This window comes from Vicugna pacos, chromosome 12, assembly GCF_048564905.1.
Source record: "Vicugna pacos chromosome 12, VicPac4, whole genome shotgun sequence".
In the NCBI taxonomy this organism is placed as follows: domain Eukaryota; kingdom Metazoa; phylum Chordata; class Mammalia; order Artiodactyla; family Camelidae; genus Vicugna; species Vicugna pacos.
The window spans coordinates 61,959,730-61,976,802 of NC_132998.1; the positions used below are offsets into that span (position 1 = coordinate 61,959,730).

The following is a 17,073-nucleotide window of genomic DNA, read 5'->3' on the forward strand; positions in this document are numbered from 1 at the left end:
CCTGGGCGCTGCGTCAGCCGCGCGCCAGCCAATGAGGTCCTGGAGCCCCGACCCGCATCCCCGGGCGAGCATCAGGTGTGCCCCGAGGCACAGGCTCGCTGCGGGCGCCTCGCCGCCCTCTGCGGGGAGCAGCGCTTCTCGGAGAATTCTGGAAGACGGAACATCTTCTTATGCCAGAAAGCAAGGAAGTGCTCAGGAAACAATGGGACAGAGACTCGTCCACATCCTAAAAACACTTAGAACCTGCGAATATGTTTTCTTACGTGTCAAAAGGGTCTTTGCAAATGTGATTCAGTTAAAGACCTTAAAGCAGGACTGTTATTCTGGATTACCTGGGTGGGTCTGATGTAGTCACAGGGAACCTTAGACGACGGAAGAGGGTGGCAGAAGAGTCAGAGGGAGATACAAAGATACTGTGGTGCTGATGGAGGGAGGGGCCGTGAGCCACAGAATGCGCAGCCCCTAAAAGGCAGGGAGGTGGATTCTCCTCTAGAGCCCTCAGAAGGAACAGAGCCTGGCTAACGCTTTGATTTTAACCCAATGAAACCGATTTTGGATTTCTGACCTCCCACACTGTAAAATAATAAATTTGTGTTTTTCCTGGGCCGTGAAGTCTGTGGTAGCTTGTCCCAGCGGCAGTAGGAAACATACACACTGCCTCTGAAGCACTTTTGACAAAAATGCATAACCTGAACATAATCTTGAGGAAACATAACTTAAATGCAAATTAAGGACCATCCTACTCAATAACTTGCCTGTAGTCTTAAAAAAAAGTTAAGATTATGAAAGACAAAGAAAAGCAGATTAATGATGCATGGCAACTGAGCAATACTCAGTCCTGGATTCTCTCCTAGCCGGCAGGAGAAATAGCCCTAAGTGACATCATGGGGACAATTGGTAAAATCTCAATATGAACTGTGAATTAAATCACAGTGCTGCATTCATGTTACGTTTACCAATTTGGAAACTGTACTGTGAGTACCTAAGAAAAAGTCTTTGTTCTTAGGAAATTTACCAAGATACTTAGAAGTAAAGAGGCATGGTGTCAGCAGCCTAATTTCCTGTGGTTCAGGGGGAAAAATCTCTAGCTCTCAAGATCTTATATCCACATCTACTTATCTATATGCCTATTATCCAGAGAGAGAGAGAGCAACTGTGCCAGATGTTACTGAGTAAGGAGGACATGAGAACTCTTTTTTTGTACAATTCTTGCAACTTCTCTGAAAATGTGAGGTCACATCAAAATGAAAAAAGAAGAAGACAGCAGACAGTTATCCCTTTCTGGTCTGGCTCGATAGACTCCAGAGGGAGTCCGTCTTCAGCGGTAAATGGTGAGCTCTTTCCAGCATCAGTGTTTGGAAGGTGGCTTTAGATCTGCCAGAGACCACGGATTCACCGAGGGTAGAACTTTCAGTACCTCTTTCAGATGTTCTGCAGAGAGGTAGTTGCTGAGGCAGTAAATGCCCCAAAGTGGGATCTAGAGGGTGAGAATGAAAGTAAGGGGACCTCTCTACTGGCTCCCTAGTTGAGCAAGAAGGAAAAGGAGGAGGAGGAGGAAAATGTGGAGAAAGACTGGAGGGAGGGGGAGGGGGAGGACCAGAAGGCCACGGCCGTTCTAGAGAGCAGGGGTGGGCTGGGAGATGGGGACAGGGACATCACCAAAAAGAAGAGGAGTCGGAAGTGGGGAAGCACTTTCTGAGCCATGAAGACAGCTTGAAGCAGTGTTTCCTCCACCTGTTGAAGGAATGGGACATAAGTGATGGAAAGGGCAGGTGGTGGCTGCTCTGTGAGCCTTGGGCAATGTTACCTGGTGTGTTCACTCCACCTTCCCCTATTTTGAGAACATGGGTGGTGAAGGAGGTGGATTTGACACCACTGATTCCTCTGCTTGTGCAAGTTGGGAAGCCTGGGCTTCGGGCCCAGCACTGCATGGCCACCAGCTACAGTTTCCACACCATCAACCTCCTCCCCAAAGCCCCGCCCACAACTGAAAAAAAACTTGCAGGAATGAAGTCTGCTCCATGAAACAGTGTAACTGAACCACATTGTTCACTGGGTGGAGTACCCTGGTCTACTCCGGTGTCATTCACATTTCCCCTTTGGGTACAGGCCTGGCAAGGACTCGCAGCGCCCATGGTGTCCTCGGGCCTGGCCGCTCCTTTTTTCACTCCCAGCAGCTTGTGCCAACAGCCCCCATCGTGTAAGACCATCTGGAGGCTTGTGTTTGTGCCAGAAGCCAAACTATTCCAGTTCCTCAGTGGTGGTGACCCTCACCCTCTTCTAAAGGATAAGATCACTCATGGCTGGGAGAAGAATATAGCAATTTAGTAAAATTTACTTGTTACGCTTTTTACATTGAAAGAGAAAAGGTGCAGATCTGAGCCCTAGGAAGGCCTGACCATCCAACATCAACTGGTACAAAAAGAGACAGCGATTGCAGAGGTCAGGGAAACAGCCCAAGGGAAGAGGGACTCTGATGACGCCCTGAGGTGGAGGTGGGGCCAGGCGTGGATCTTTAGAGCCCAGTCCGGGGCGGCCTTGGCTGAGGCCATGAAGGACCACATGGGGGCAGGGTGGGTGGAGGGAGTGCAGTTATTACCTGAAGGTTGTGAAAGGCTGTGGGGCAAACACATGACGCCAATAAGCCATATGGCCCAGGCCGTTGGCAGAAAGGGAGGAGGAGAAGAAGGCAGTAAAACTCAGTGGCAGGCAGAGCCTGTTTCCCCCCTTCCCACAGCCCCTGCCTCCATCCTGACTGTGGCACCTGGCCCCTGATGGGCCGGGATCTTCCAAGAGCATTTCATCCCAGATGCAAGACCCAGATTTGACGAGTTGACACCAGCCTACTTGGGCTCTGGAGTGGACTCTGCCGCTGAGGCTTGGGGCAAGTCACTGCCTCTCTCTGGACCTCAGTTCCCCTACCTGTGAGTCGGGGAAATTGAACTATGTCATAGACCCCAACCGTTTTGAGAACGAGGCTCTCACTTCACAGCTGCACCTGGAGATTCACCTCACAGTTGTCATTTTAGCCTCCACTGATGGAGAAAATACTGCGACCAAAAGCTGCTGTGAATTCAGTAACACTTTGGAAAAATGAGCAGTTTATTGGTCACGGCAAATACTGAAAAATGCTGGTCCCTGTGGGTGCAAAGCAATCTATTTACCTTCTACGCGGGGCCCAGCACCTCCAACACCTCCCTTCCACATGGCAGCGCCCAGCGCAGAGCCTGCGCATAGCAGGTGCTTGTGAATGGGCAGGTTGTCCCAGTGGAGTCCAGAGGCAGCAGGGCCGTGGGCCCCGCTGGCAGGCCTGTCTGTGGGTCCAGCTCCTGCGAGGTGAGCACTGGGGTCAGAGAGCGCAGCCAAGGCCTACTTTAAGGAGTCCAGGAGAATAATTTCCACGGAATATTTATAAAAAGACTTCAGGCCACCAGCTCTGAGGCTCTGCCCATGAGACAAATGAGACGTGGGAGGCCGGCAGGGCAGAGTGACAGACAGACCCAGACAGAGGCTCACTGAGAAGGGGGTGGGGGCTGGGATGGCACCCAAGGCCTCCTTCAGGACACAGGATCCAACTTCCTTACTGTCCCCAGGGGCAGACCAAGGGTGGAAGGTCCCCATCCGGTGCCTTTCCAGGGCTGGTGCCGAGCAGAGGCCTCCCCAGGCAGCCCCGCAGTCCTGTGAAGCAGAACTGTTATCCCTTCTTCACAGATGAAGGGACGGGAGCCCAGAGATGCCAGGGGGCTTGCCTGAGCCACACAGCCGGCTAGGGCCAAGCTGAGGCAGGGTACTGGGCCTCCAGGCCCGTGTTGTCTCAGTCCTTCAAGGGAAGAGGGGGCCTACGCTTCACAGTGTCACCAAGACTCGCCCGCAGAAGCAGAGATCCCAGCCCCAGGGGTGAACCCTGTTCACGTGTCAGCCTCAGCGTAGCAAGGTGCACTGTCCAGGTGAGCGAGGCGAGCCCATCATGGCGGCCCTGGGATCCGAAGGGCTTCTGAGGGCTGTGACAGAGCTTCAGCCTTCGCTCCCACCCCCAGGACCTGGCCCACTCCCAGGGCACCAGGTGCAGCTGCTTCTTTTGGTCACGTAGCCGGGACACTAACCTGACTCCTGTGACCCAGACCCAGCCTTAAGGAGGGGCCAGGAGCTGCCATCTGACCTGCTATCCCAAGACAGATAAAGAGGGCCTCTGGTCCCATGAACCCACTGACACAGGAGCTGGGGCCCTGGGAGGACACTGACTGCCCAAGGCCAGTCTTCCTCCCTCCCTTTATCTATTGTGTCATCTTGATCCAAAAAGGGCTTCAGAGGATTTATAAAATACTTCTTGACATGATTTTTTTTTTTTTAATGAGAAAAAAACTGGGGATGAGGGGAAGTCCTGGAGGTAAGACTGAGGTCAATGATGAGATGCAGCAGAAGGGGGCATCTGCACTGGTCCTGAGACAATGTCCAGGAGGGTGTTTTAGGTGGGATCTCAAACGCAAAACCCAGAGATGTGACCACTGAGTGGCTGCAGTTTCTTGGGGAAGCCCAGGCAGGCCCAGAGCCAGCGCCCTTCCCCTGCACCCTGCCCTTCCATCGCTGTGTTCATCCCTGAAAGGGGGCCAGTCAGGGAAGACTGCCTGGAGGAGGAGTTTGGTCAGGGCTTTGAAGGGAGGGAGGATTGGGGGAGGCTGAGATTCAAGCAGGGTGCTCTAGAGCAAAGGAACTGAGGTGGGAAAGCATAGGGTGTTTCCGGGACTCAGTGAAGGGACCCACTGGAGGGAAGAGAGGGTGTGGATGGGAGGGGTTTAAGATGAGGCTGGTGAGGTAGGTGGGGCTCTGGTGGGGTGGACCAGGCCAGGCAGGGGTCTGAGCAGGGACCATGGGCATCAGCAGCTGGGCCCAGGCCCCGTCAGAACAGATGGGAGTCAGGGCACAGGGCTCCTGGCCCCACCCAGCCTGCCCTGCCCAATGCACATGTCTGCCCTTTGGGACCCAGGGCCCAAGGCTCCAGAAAGGAAAACAGAAAGGAGTCTTCTGCAGTCAAAGGGTAGGGCTCAGCCTTCTGGTTCCAGCCCCCTGACCTTGAACTGGGCTGCGACCACTGGGCTCAGCAGGGCTGCAGAGTCACTGCCCTCTGTGAGCTTGTTTCTGCATCTAGGGAAAGGGAATAGCAATGCTGCCTCCACCTGGCAAGCGTTCTGCAGAAGGTGAGTGTTTGTGAGGGATGGTGACTGGGCTAGGGTCACCATCATCACCTGTCTCTCCCTGTGGTGGTTGGGACGTACCAGAGGGAGCCTGACTTAGGAGGGCCTTCAAGGTTCTGGAGGAAGAAGGGGCAGCACAGAGCACTCCCAACTCACCAGCCATCAAGGTCAACAGCCACCTGCTTGTAAAGAGTAAGTGTGGCTGAAGCAGGACCACTTCTGTGGGCTGGGGCAGGGTGGCCAGCCGTTCGGGGGTGAAAGGGGTGGGTGGGCAGAGCCGGTTAGTGGGCAGCCCAGATCGCCGGGAAAGCCCCCCAGAGAGGGCGACTGAGAGCCCTGTCTGTGCGCCCTGCCAGGTGACCTGTCCCACGCAGCCAGTTGCCCACCCAGCTCCTGCTCAGTGGGCCGCAGGATGGGCCAGCCGGGGGCAAACATGTGTCTCCAGGGCAGCACCAGGCAAAGTGAAACACCCCGTGTCATCACGCAGTCTTCTTCCCGCCTCTCTCCCCGAGGGGGCCGCCCTCTGCCAGCCCTTGACACAACCACCCCAACTCTCCAGGCTATGCACCTGCAGCCTGGAACTTTCCATCACCTAGAGCAATCCTCCCTCCCCCCACCCCCCCCCCACATCTCTCCACTCCCCCTCACCCTCTCCTGGTGCCAGGCTAGAAACCCAGCACCACTGGGCCTCCCCTGTGGCCCCACCGGCTCACGCCTCTTCTCACCGAGCCCTCTGCTGCGGTCTCCTCAAACATCTCACCTCTTCCCTCCTCCCCTGGTGCCCGGCAGGCCCAGCCTCATCTCCTCTCACCCCATCCCCTGAGGCTGCCTCCCACTGCCCCTCAGCCCCGTCCCTCCCATGCACACTGCAAGGTGGCTCACAAACCTTCCCCAGACTCCCTGCCTTCCTACTCACACAGGTGTAAATCTGGCCTTGCAGCAGCGGAGCTGATGGGAGCCTGTGGCGACACACCTGAGCTGGGTCCCAGCTCACGCCTCCCAGGCTGGGCCACCTTAGGCAAGTCACTTCCCCTCTCTGAGCCTGTTTCCTCACCAGGTAGGGTGACGCCTACGTGCATCACTGCCGGCAGACAATGGGCCTTCCAAATTATGAGAAGGAACACATACATGCAAAACAAGGAACAACTCAGTTCATAGAGGTAAAGATGAACAAAGAAGCACCACAAATGAAAAGGAGATATTGAAGAACACTGGAGGGGGTGGAGAGGGTGAATTAAAGGAACAGATCACATGGGGCCCAGGCAGCTGGGCCGCGGGGCCTGGGGTGCTAGGGGAGCCTGCTCACTCTCCCATCAGCCATCATATTCCCACGAGGACGTGACAACACAGACAGCAGGGGTGCCCCCGAGGGAGCCACTGTCCAGATGTTGGAGGAGACCTTCAAAAAATGTGACTGCCAGTTGACCTGCGAGCTGGACCCGGGCAGCTGGAGGCTCCACCCTGCTTCCTGTCCTAGGATGTGCGTACAGCTTGTCCTCGCTGCTTCCAGAAGCTGCTCCAAGGATACAGTCTTCTTTTTTTTCCACTTTAAAAAAATTGAGGTATACCTAATTTACACTATTATGTAAGTTTCAGGTGCACAACATAGTGAGTCACATGATCTGTTTATACATTTTGGATATTAACCCCTTATCAGTCATATCACTTACAAATTTTTTTCCCATTCAGTAGGTTGTCTTTTCATTTTGTCTATGGTTTCCTTTCATATGCGAAAGCTTTTAAGTTTAATTAGGTCCCATTAGTGTATTTTTGCTTTTATTTCCTTTGCCTGAGGAGACAGATCAAAAAAATACTGCTACAATTTACGTCAGAGTGTTCCACCTGTGTTCCCTTCTAGGAGTTTTATGGTTTCCAGTCTTACACTTAGGGCCTTAATCCCTTTTGAGTTTATTTTTGTATACAGTGTTAGAAAATGTTCTAATTTCATTCTGTTACATGTAGCTGTCCAGTTTTTCCAGCACCACATATTGAAGAGACTGTTTTTCTGTTGTATATTCTTGCCACCTTTGTCATAGATTAATTGATCATAAGTGCATGGGTTTATTTCTGAGCTCTATTCTATTCCACTGATCTATGTGCCTCTTTTTGTGCATGTACCATAATGTTTTTTAAAATTGAGGTGTAGTTCATATACAATCTTATATAAGTTACATGTGTGCAATATAATGAGTCACAATTTTCAAAGATTATACTCCATTTATAGTTATTATAATATGTTGGCTATATTCCCCATGTTGTACAATATATCCTTGCAGCTTAGTACCATACTGTTTTGATGATCATAGCTTGGTAGTATAGTCTGAAGTCAGGGCGTGTGATCCCTCCAGCTCTGTTTTTCTTTCTCAAGATTGTTTTGGCTATTTGGGGGGGGTTTGTGTTTCCATACACATTTTAAAATTATTTGTTCTGTGAAACATACTTGTATAGTTCTGTGGAAAATGCCAGTGGTATTTCAATGGCATTGAATCCATAAATTACCTTGGGTTCCAGGCATATGGCCTTGAATTAGAAATGTGGTGCTGATGGTGTTGGACTACCCAGACTGGAGACGTGACTGAGTCCAGTTAAGGCCCCCCTACAAACTTTGAAGATGCTGGTGGGTGCATGAAGAAATCTACTTGTCTTGCAACTGCCCAAGACAAGTCTGACAAGTAAGGGCCCTTGTTTATTAAACCTGCCACCAACCAACGTGGAGTGGCTCACCCCTTTCTTTGGTCTCTCCCTGCCCCCCAAGTTGGGGTCCAGTTTCAGATTACACCCAAGGATGCTGGGAAGCAATAGCACCCCTCCCTCGGCCATCCAGAGCAGCTGACACGCTTAACCTATGGAGAGCAGCAGGTGCAGGTGTCATGATCACACTTGTCCCTCCACAAGGGTGTTGTGGGGACTGGCTTTGAGGGTTATAAACACAGAGAATCTCATAAACATTTGGGGAAATGGACCATCCTCTAAATCAAGCAGGTGGCAGTTTGGGCATCAAGATCCAGATCTTAATGTAAGTGTGATCCCCACTGGATGTGGCTTCTGTGTGGAAGAATAAGAGCAGTGTAACCAGAGGCTGGGACTGGTGCAGTAGGCAGCAGAGACGGTGGTGGTAATGGGGCTGGGATTAAGAGGGTCACAGTGGAAGGCATTCAGAAGGGCAAAGGGGCAGAACCTGTGACTGAAGAGACTAGGAGTGAAAGAGACGGAGGAGCCTGGACGACACCCAGCTTTCCGCTCTGGGTGACTGGGTGGACAGCGGTGCCCGGGGCTGAGATGGAGATTGGGAGACTGAGCAGGTTTGGGGGCAGGTGATGAACTCAGCTTCAGACATGTCTCTGGGGTCCGGAAAACATCTAAACTGGGCTCCTCATTTCCAGCTGAGGCAGGTGAGACCCAGACAGTGACAAGCTCCACCCCACACAGCAAGGCGCTGGCTGCACCAGGGAGTTTCCTGCCCAACTTCCTCACTATCTTTGAAAGGTCTCATGAGCAGAACAGAGTGTGGCTTCTATAAACAGAGCCTGGCTTCCCTAACCTGCTCCCAGAAGCTGCCCTATCAGGACAGAAGTGTGGCTCACGGCTGCAGCCAGGTGACGGTGCATGAGGCCCATGGTACCAACCTCTCCACTTGGGTCCATACTTGAGCATTTCCATATGAAGAAGTTCCATCCGGACATCTCTTGTGCATGAGCAAATGTCCTGTTACTTACTCAGTGAATCCTGTAGTTGCTGCTCTGAGGTCGGATTCTTCACTTCTTGGGCTCTCCGAGCTGCCTTGGGAAGGCTGGGGCAGCAGCATCCTTGCCTCCGAGACTGTGGGCCTGGGGGCTCACACTGTCCTGAACTGGCCCACCAGCCTGGTGGCAAGCAACCCCCAGCTATCTGTAGAATGGGCCCCAGCTCGGGGGCAATCAGAGGCCATGGCTGACTCTGGCCCCTGGTGGGGAACCAGACCACATCAGACGAATCCCAGGACCTCCTCATCCCACAGGCATAGCTGTGCAGGGCCCTGGAGAAGCTCTGCCTGAAACCCCAGAGGACCCTGAGAACCTCTAGGGAATGGCTCGTGTTCAAGTTCCCTTACCGTCACCCCCATGGTCACTTTGCCTTGCTTGCACATCTCTGTTAATGGGGGACTTACTGCTCATAAGGGATCCCTCTTTCCCGAGAGAGATATAACTATGAGAGTCTACCTACCCACACCTTCTGCTGCTGGTTCCAGCTTAGCCCTCCGAGGTCCCAGAACAGACTCACTCCCTCTGTCTGGAGCAACCATGCAGGGACAGGTACCCAGGACCTCAAACAGGTCCTCATACCCCTGTGACTCAGCCCATGTCCGGGTGAGTCTTCTGAACTTATTCCAGGTGGCCAGAACCCCTCTAAGATGCAAGACCCAGCATGGAAAATCCTACTCCTGGGATAGCCATGGTGCTGAGTTTCACCTCCTTCATTATGGACACTCTGCTTCTGTTAATGTGACCCAGGATCTCATTAGCCTTCTGGTAAACCTTATCATACTGATACCTCACAGGCAATTTCCAGCCATTTGAACACCAGATCTTTGTTATGAAGCCTGCTAGTGCACTGTGCCTGTTCCAGCCTTTTTTCCCCTCAAAGTCTAGAACAGTAAAGCCTAACAAAAACAGAATGCAAGCCTTATATGCTATTTTTATTTTTCTAGCCACATTAAAAAAGTAAAAAGAAAAAGGTGAGATTATTTTTAATAATGTATTTTATTTAACTCAATGTCTTAAATACTATCATTTCAACTTGTAATAAATATAAATAAGGATTACTAAGAGATTTTATCCTTTTTTTCCTAAACCTTCTAAACCTTTTGCTATGAAGACATATCTCGATTAGGATATTACATTTTCAACAAAACGTAATCCTATCAAAACGATAAAGCTGTACTTAATGAGACCATATCTCATACTGCTTTGGTGTGTAAATTGAGATTTTAGTGACTGAAAATAAAATAAATTCAGTTCTTCTGGTGCCTTAACCATATTTTAATGCCCAGTAGCACAGATGGCTAGTGTCGATCAAATCGGATAGTCAAGAAAGAAAGAAATTGACATCTGGCATGTAGTGCTTCCCAGACCCCTGGTGTCTCCGAGAGGAGTGAGTGGGTGGCTACCCCAGGGAGCACCCCCATCCAGTGGGGAAGACACATATTCAGGAATGATGGGCTAAAGCCAGGATGAGGCAGGCTGTGATGGCCAGTGTGAGCTCAGATGGGTGGAGTTCAGCGGCCAGCGGTTCCATGGGGACACACTCAAGAGACTTTAGAAAAAAGGCAACATTCGAGCTGGGTCTTGGAGACTGAAAGAGGATTCACCAGGTAGGGATGAGAAGACAAGCATCTAGGAAGGAGCAGAGCCATGGCCCTGGGGCAGAGAGGAGTAGGGAGGGGCTGGGATCCAGCCAGGCAGGTGTGGGCAGGGTGGGGACAGGAGTTCTGGGGATCAGGTGAGCTTCTTTGTAATTTGTGCTTCAGGAATTGTGTTTTGGAAACCTTGGGGTGGCTGTCTGAGATCTCCTGGAGATAGGCACCCGAGGGCAGTCTTGCACAGAAGCACATCCAAGAAAAATTCAGGTTTGCCCCCACAGACCACTGGAGGCTGGTCCCCACATCCCATCAACTGTCCGTTCTCTTGGTGCCATCTTTTGCTCTCCAGCCCAGCCACCCTCCCTGCAGTGTCCACTGCTGTCAGAGCCCCAAGTTGGTCTGCCCCCGCCCTCCCCCATTTCTTCAGTCAATTATTTGAGGAATGACCTTTATCACTGATGTTTTTCCAAGGTCTTGGCAGAGGTCAGGAGTCCTTTGAAAGTTAGCTCTACCTGTTTCCCACAGTCTCCAACTTTTCCTCCTGCTTTTAAGAAATAAGCTCATCTGGTGTATTCTCATGTGATGCCACCCAGATGCAGATGCCAATCCAGCCTGGTCCCGACTTCCCTGAGGGACCCAGAGAGCCCTCCCCCTGCTCCCCGCCTCCTGCGAGTTTATGTCAGGCCACAAACGAGTTGGTCACGTCTGCAGCTCCTGTCCAGCTGGCCTCTCTGGGTAACAGTGCAGGCCAGCCCATCTCAGGGCTGTTGCTAGAGGCAGAGTCAAGCCAGAAATTCCACCCCAGCCACCTCATGTCACCTGAGGCTCTTGAAATGGGGCAGCTGTTTGTGTCCTGGTGTCTCTGATGACCTCATCCGTCACGTCTGTGCCCTGCCAACTGGGTCAACCCAGGTGCTTCTGTTTCCAGCCAGTGATCTTTTCTTCCAGAAGGGGGCCAGCCGCTCCTGCTCAGCTGGGCCCCTTGTGCAAGCCGGGCTCTGCAGGCCTGCCTCACTCCCAGGGGCCGCCGGTCAGCACCACAGCATTCAGAGCAGCGTCCGGAGTTACTTGAGTTTGCAGTTGGCCTGGATCCTTCTCCGAGTTTTTGAAAGTGGGGCATGGGTTCCTAAGGCTGGCTTCGGTGCCTCCTTGCCCTGCTGCTCTCCTCAAAGTTTCTTTCCAGGGGAACCTGTTTCCTTCATCACAAATGCCTCCAGGCCACTTTAGATATAAGAGGGTTTGGGTTCTTTTTTAAGTAAAGTAATGTGCATCGATCGACGCGGCAACCCACGTTTCTGACGCACAAACTGCAGTCTTTTCAGTTCCGCCATCAGCTGTTCCGATTTTTAAAACTGGATTTCAAGCTGGGGTTGGGGGAGGACATCAGGAGCATCTGGGGTGCTACCCCACCCCCAACGCACAGAGTTTCTGAACTGTCTGCTCCCCACCCCCACCCCAGCTCTGCCCCTGTCGGCTGCAGACTGCTGATGGTCAGCCTAGTCCCCTGGCTGGTGAGGGGAGGGAGGAGGGCTGGGGAAAGGGCCCCAGAGAGAGGATGAAGGGTGGCCGTGGCTCGGCCCCAAAACACAGGTCAGGGGTGTAGATGCAGTGTGACTGGCCCACAGCCCCAAGCTGGGTTTGAAGCACTCTGAGTTCCCTCCACCGTGGGTAGGCTGGATCTCGGCAGCCTTTCTGCACCCCTGGGGGAAAGATGGGGACACTGCCAGTTGACTCTCACTGTCCCTCAGTCTTAAGGGTGTCCATCGGCTGTCACACTGTTGCAGACTGATGAACATGTACCGCTTAACAGATCTTTGGTGAGAAGCCGTTGTCTCAAAACTGCGTCTGCTGGTGCTTGGCTGGATCCACTAAAGATGAGTGGCCTCGCCGTGGACAGTCCGGAGTGCCTGGCGTGGGCCCTCCCCCAGTGGCTGTTTGGTGCTACCCAACCCCTGCCTGGGCCAGAGAAGGTAGGGGGCCCCATCATCTCAGACGCACTTTGTTTATTTTATTACTTATTTTTATTGAAGTACAGTCCATTACAATGTGTCAATCTCTGGTATACAGCACAATGTCCCAGCCATGCATATGCGTACATATACTCATTTTCATATTTTTTCAATTAAAGGTTATTACAAGATATTGAACGTAGTTCCCTGTGCTATACAAAAGAAACTTTAAAAAATCTATTTTTATATATAGTGGCTAACATTTGTAAATTTCAACTCCTAAATTATACCCCCACCCTTCACTTGTCAATGTTCCCAGTGTGGAGGCCGCTGAGGCAGGGTGAGAACCGGAGCTGGTCAGTCATCCTTTGATGGGTCCCAGGGCTCTGAGCCTCTGAACCTCGGCCTTGTTGTTTCCGTTAAAAGAAGGATAATTAGGTCTCCTAATTAGAAACTCTCCCCTGATTTTCAAACACTGATACACCTGCCTCAGGCCCTTGCCCTGAGTAGGTGACCTGGGCTGCTACTTCAGAAACCAAGCTCGCAGTCAGGGTCTCTCTCCCACTGCTCTGCGCTCTTTGATATCCAGAAAAGGGCAGCCCAGCCTTGCCCCGCTTCCCGCAGCTCCTGCGTCCCTGCTGAGCCCCCTCCCTGCCCTGCCCTGCTAATGACCGCGAGGTCATTAGCAAACCCCGCCCCCTCCATCCTCGGCTTCCGCCCCGCTGTCCCCACAGGGAGACGCTGCGCCCCACCTAGAGGCTGGGTTCCCTCCCTGCCGCAGCCTCCTGGCTCCTCACCTCTCTTCCAGCTCCTCTCCTCTCCTCCCCTCCCCTCTTCAAAGCCCACGTCGCTGTGACTCCCAGGCCGGCCTCGCCGTCCTGACCTGCCCCGGTTGCTGAGAACCACCCTGCGGGCCTCACGCCCTGGCTCAGCGCTTTGTCTCCGCCGGCTCCGGCTCCATCCCTGGGGACTGTGCACCCACATTCTAGCCTCTCAGTCCCAGGGGCTCCTCAGATGGCCTTGTCCTCCACCCCCTGCCCATGTCACACCCTCACCAGGTCACCCCAGGACCCTATTACAATGCTCCCATCCCAGGACCCCCACCCGCTCCCCTGCGCCAGCGATGCTCCAGCCCCACTGACACCCTAGACACTGACCCCACAGCCTTGCCTGACCCACAGCCCCTTTCAGGCCCTCATTTCCCTCCTTTCACAGGTTACTTTCTCTGGTCCACCTTAAAAGAAAAATTGAGGCATATTAAAAATGTTGAGGTTTTTTTTAGCAAGAATCAATTCGATTTGGGGGGAACCAGCAGGAAGTGGTAAGGAACGCTCCAACAGGAGCTGGGAATAGACAGGAAGGCAAAGCCCAGCAAACAAGGACGATGCTCGACTGGCTGTGGCTTAAGCACTGGCCTTACCTGGGGAGCTGGTAGGGCTGCGCGTGATTGGCTGTCCTTTGGCTTCTACCTTGTCGCCTTGAGGCATTTACAGGCTTAGGCTGGGGTTTAGATTTGGCTGTTGAATCTAATCTGTGAGACTGCGGGCTGCCTTTCAGTGTGGGAGCTCAGGTCTCTGCCCTTCTCTGAGAAACTCATCTCCCTTACTCTTGCCCTTTATACACCATTCTTACAACCCGACACCCTCCTCCTTCAACCTCTCTCATCAGTGACCTGGTTCTTCCCAGAAACACAATGCCTTCTCGTGTTGACAACACTCATGCCTGTCCCCATCATGGTGGTCAGTGGCTGATTTCTTCCCACCTTGACTAAAGGCAATTGCTCCCTCGGCATCCTCCTCCCCTCACTGGATCCCTCCATCTTCTGCGCCATCCACGCCTCTCCTTGACCTGTCCCTGCTGCCCCAAATGCACTTGAACGCCAACCTCTTTAAAAAGCCCTCCCTTCACTGACGCCCACCTCTCCCTCCAACTTCTTCAGAGAGCTGATGCCTCTGGGGTCCTCATTCTTTCCCCACCCATCCTGCTGAGATTTTTGTCCCTCTCCCACCCCCACCCCCAAGATAGTCTTGTCTGCACTGCCAAAGCCAGGCCGGGTACCTGCCCTCATCATCCTTCTCAAGGTGTCTAGGACACCAGCTCTCTCCTTCCTTCCCGGCACCTCCCCTTCCTCCCAGACCTCTGAGTAGGGGCTGCCCCAGGCCCTGTCCTCCCTGTTTCTCTATTTACCCTCCTGGACATTCTCCTCTAGTCTTTAAATATCATCTCTACCCCAACGACCCTCAAATCGTGTGCTCTGGCTTCTCCCCTGAGCTCCAGACCTGTCCATCAACTCTCTGACCTGACATTCACTCAGCGGTTCAGCAGCCTCTCCAGCTCAGCATGACCAAGGCAGAACCCCCATCTGTCTTCCCAAATCCTTCCCTGTCCCCTCTTTTCCTTCACACTCATCTCCAATCCACCAGTAAGTCCATTTTTCTCTACCTCCAAAGTAGTTCTCAAAGCCAGTCACATCTCTCCATCACCAACTAGTCCAGGCTGCTCCCCTCCTGGGTGCCTGTAGTGTCCCCCCAAGGCCTGCCTCCTCCCCCAGAGTCTCTTCTCCGCAAGCTGCCCACAACCAGTTCATCATGGAGCCAGTCACCGCATCTCAGAAGAATGTTTAAAACATGCGAAATGGAATTCACAGGACGACAAAGGGAACGACTTATTGCCAAATACAATTATCAAACTACATTTTAATTGTAATCCCGTAAGAGATATGCTTCTTTGTTCATACCTTAAATGCGATCTAGCAGGGGGTCTCTTCAGACGCGATAATTTCAAAGTAACAAGCGCAACTATTATCTTGAGATCTTCAACTGTAATGTGATGTGGAAAGATCTGTGATTTCCATTGAGAACCAAGTCACAGGTACTTCTACTGCAGTTGTGTTCCCTCCACCAGTGTCTGAGGGCAATCCCACACTTCAGAAAGGTGGAGGTGGTGCCTGTAACGCTGTACTGCTTTCCCATCCAAGTTCACGAGCCGACTAAGCCAACTAAGCCGACTAAGCCGACTAAGCCGACTAAGCCTACTAAGTCCCATCCAAAGAATGCTGGACTCCAGGCAGGTTGGTTAATAAATCTGTGTCACTCCCCTGCCCAGATCCTTGAGGGCTTGCCACTGCAACAAAAAGCCAGACCTAGACTCCTTGCTGGGCCCTCCCAGGCCCTTGGGCGCCCAATCCCGCCCCTCTCTTGGCAACTCCCTCCACCATACCTGCTCTACCTTCTAGCCTCTGGCAAGTTTACCTGGTCCTAAACTTGTCAACCTTGTGGATCCAGGTCAACTGTGTCTCCTTCTGGCTGGCTCCCTCCCCCCTCCCATTTTCACTAGGCTCATCCCTCTAGCTCCGTGTGTTGTTGGGGAACTGACGTCCCCAGAAGCCTTCCCTGGCTACCCCGCCCCCGCGCCGCCCCCCCCCACACCCCCCCCTCCCCCGCACGCTGCCTCACTCCCAGCTCAGTGGCTCCCATACGCACTCCCTTTGTTTCTCTTTGGAATGTCACTTGACTCCCCCTGATGTTGTGTCATTTATTGATTGATTGGTTGATTGATTTTTTTGGTTCTTTTATTATTAGTTTTTATTGAAACATATTTGACATACAACATTACATAAGTTTCAGGTATATGCATGTCAGTTTGATACATTTATATATTGCAAATAATTGCCATTGTAGCCTTGGCTAGAATCTCTACCTCATCACATTATTATCATTTCTTTTATTCCCAATAACCAAGATATAGAAACAATCTGGATGAATGGACAGAGAAGATGATCATCGATTATTGCTGGCAATTCCCTTGTTTTGGAAGAGTTGCCTATACTTTATCTTTGTTGTTGTTTTTTATTTATTGTAAGCATAGTTCCCATTCATCTTCCCTGACTAGAGAACGAATACTCGAATGGACAGCAGCCAAACCACATATAAACATAAAATTCTGCAGCAAGCAGCCCAGGAAACCAACCCATCACCTAACGAGTAGCCAGCTCGTTAAGTCAGATTTGCAGGAAGTCAGACCACTATCTCTAGCAACTAGTCCTGGAAGCCAAACAATAACCCTGTAACCAAAATCCTCAAATGACCAGGACCGGATCAGTCCCTGACAGCTTCCCTCCTTTTTGTCCCTGCCTCCCACTTCGTACCAAAGAAAGCCAAATGTGCTCCCTAACCAATCACAGTGGACATCCTGGGTAGCCCACCTCCAGCTTCCCCAGACCGACAGCCTCTGAGCAGCGCATCCTGTCATAGGACAAACTGTTCAGGACACCAGTTAAAATGGGAAGACTGATTTTTTTCAGGGCCATCTCAACAGGTCTGGGGACCACTGCAAGGGGCTTTTACAGTGGGGAGAGAGCTTGGGCTCAACTCGGAACACGACAAGGAAAAGTGGGGATTTACAGCCAAGTTTCTGTAAATGGTGGTGGGCTGGGGAGGGGGATGGAAATTACTAAGAGGGTAGGGCGATTCTTGCTAAGCTTTCCTAATAGGATGCTTACTGAAGGCAGACCAGGGTGATCAGACATCACTTGAGGGGTGGGGGGAGATGAGGACATTCGATCAGACGTTGAGGGCCGGGGGCTTTTGCTAAG

The 17,073-nt window shown here is 52.2% G+C and overlaps 1 non-coding gene across 1 annotated transcript; it reads left to right on the forward strand.

The window, feature by feature from the left end:
- Positions 1 to 1,261: 1,261 nt before the first annotated feature.
- LOC116277519 (small nucleolar RNA SNORA56) lies at positions 1,262 to 1,387 on the forward strand. Its single transcript, XR_004186982.1, has one exon. It is a non-coding gene; the product is annotated as a small nucleolar RNA SNORA56 (small nucleolar RNA).
- Positions 1,388 to 17,073: the final 15,686 nt, after the last annotated feature.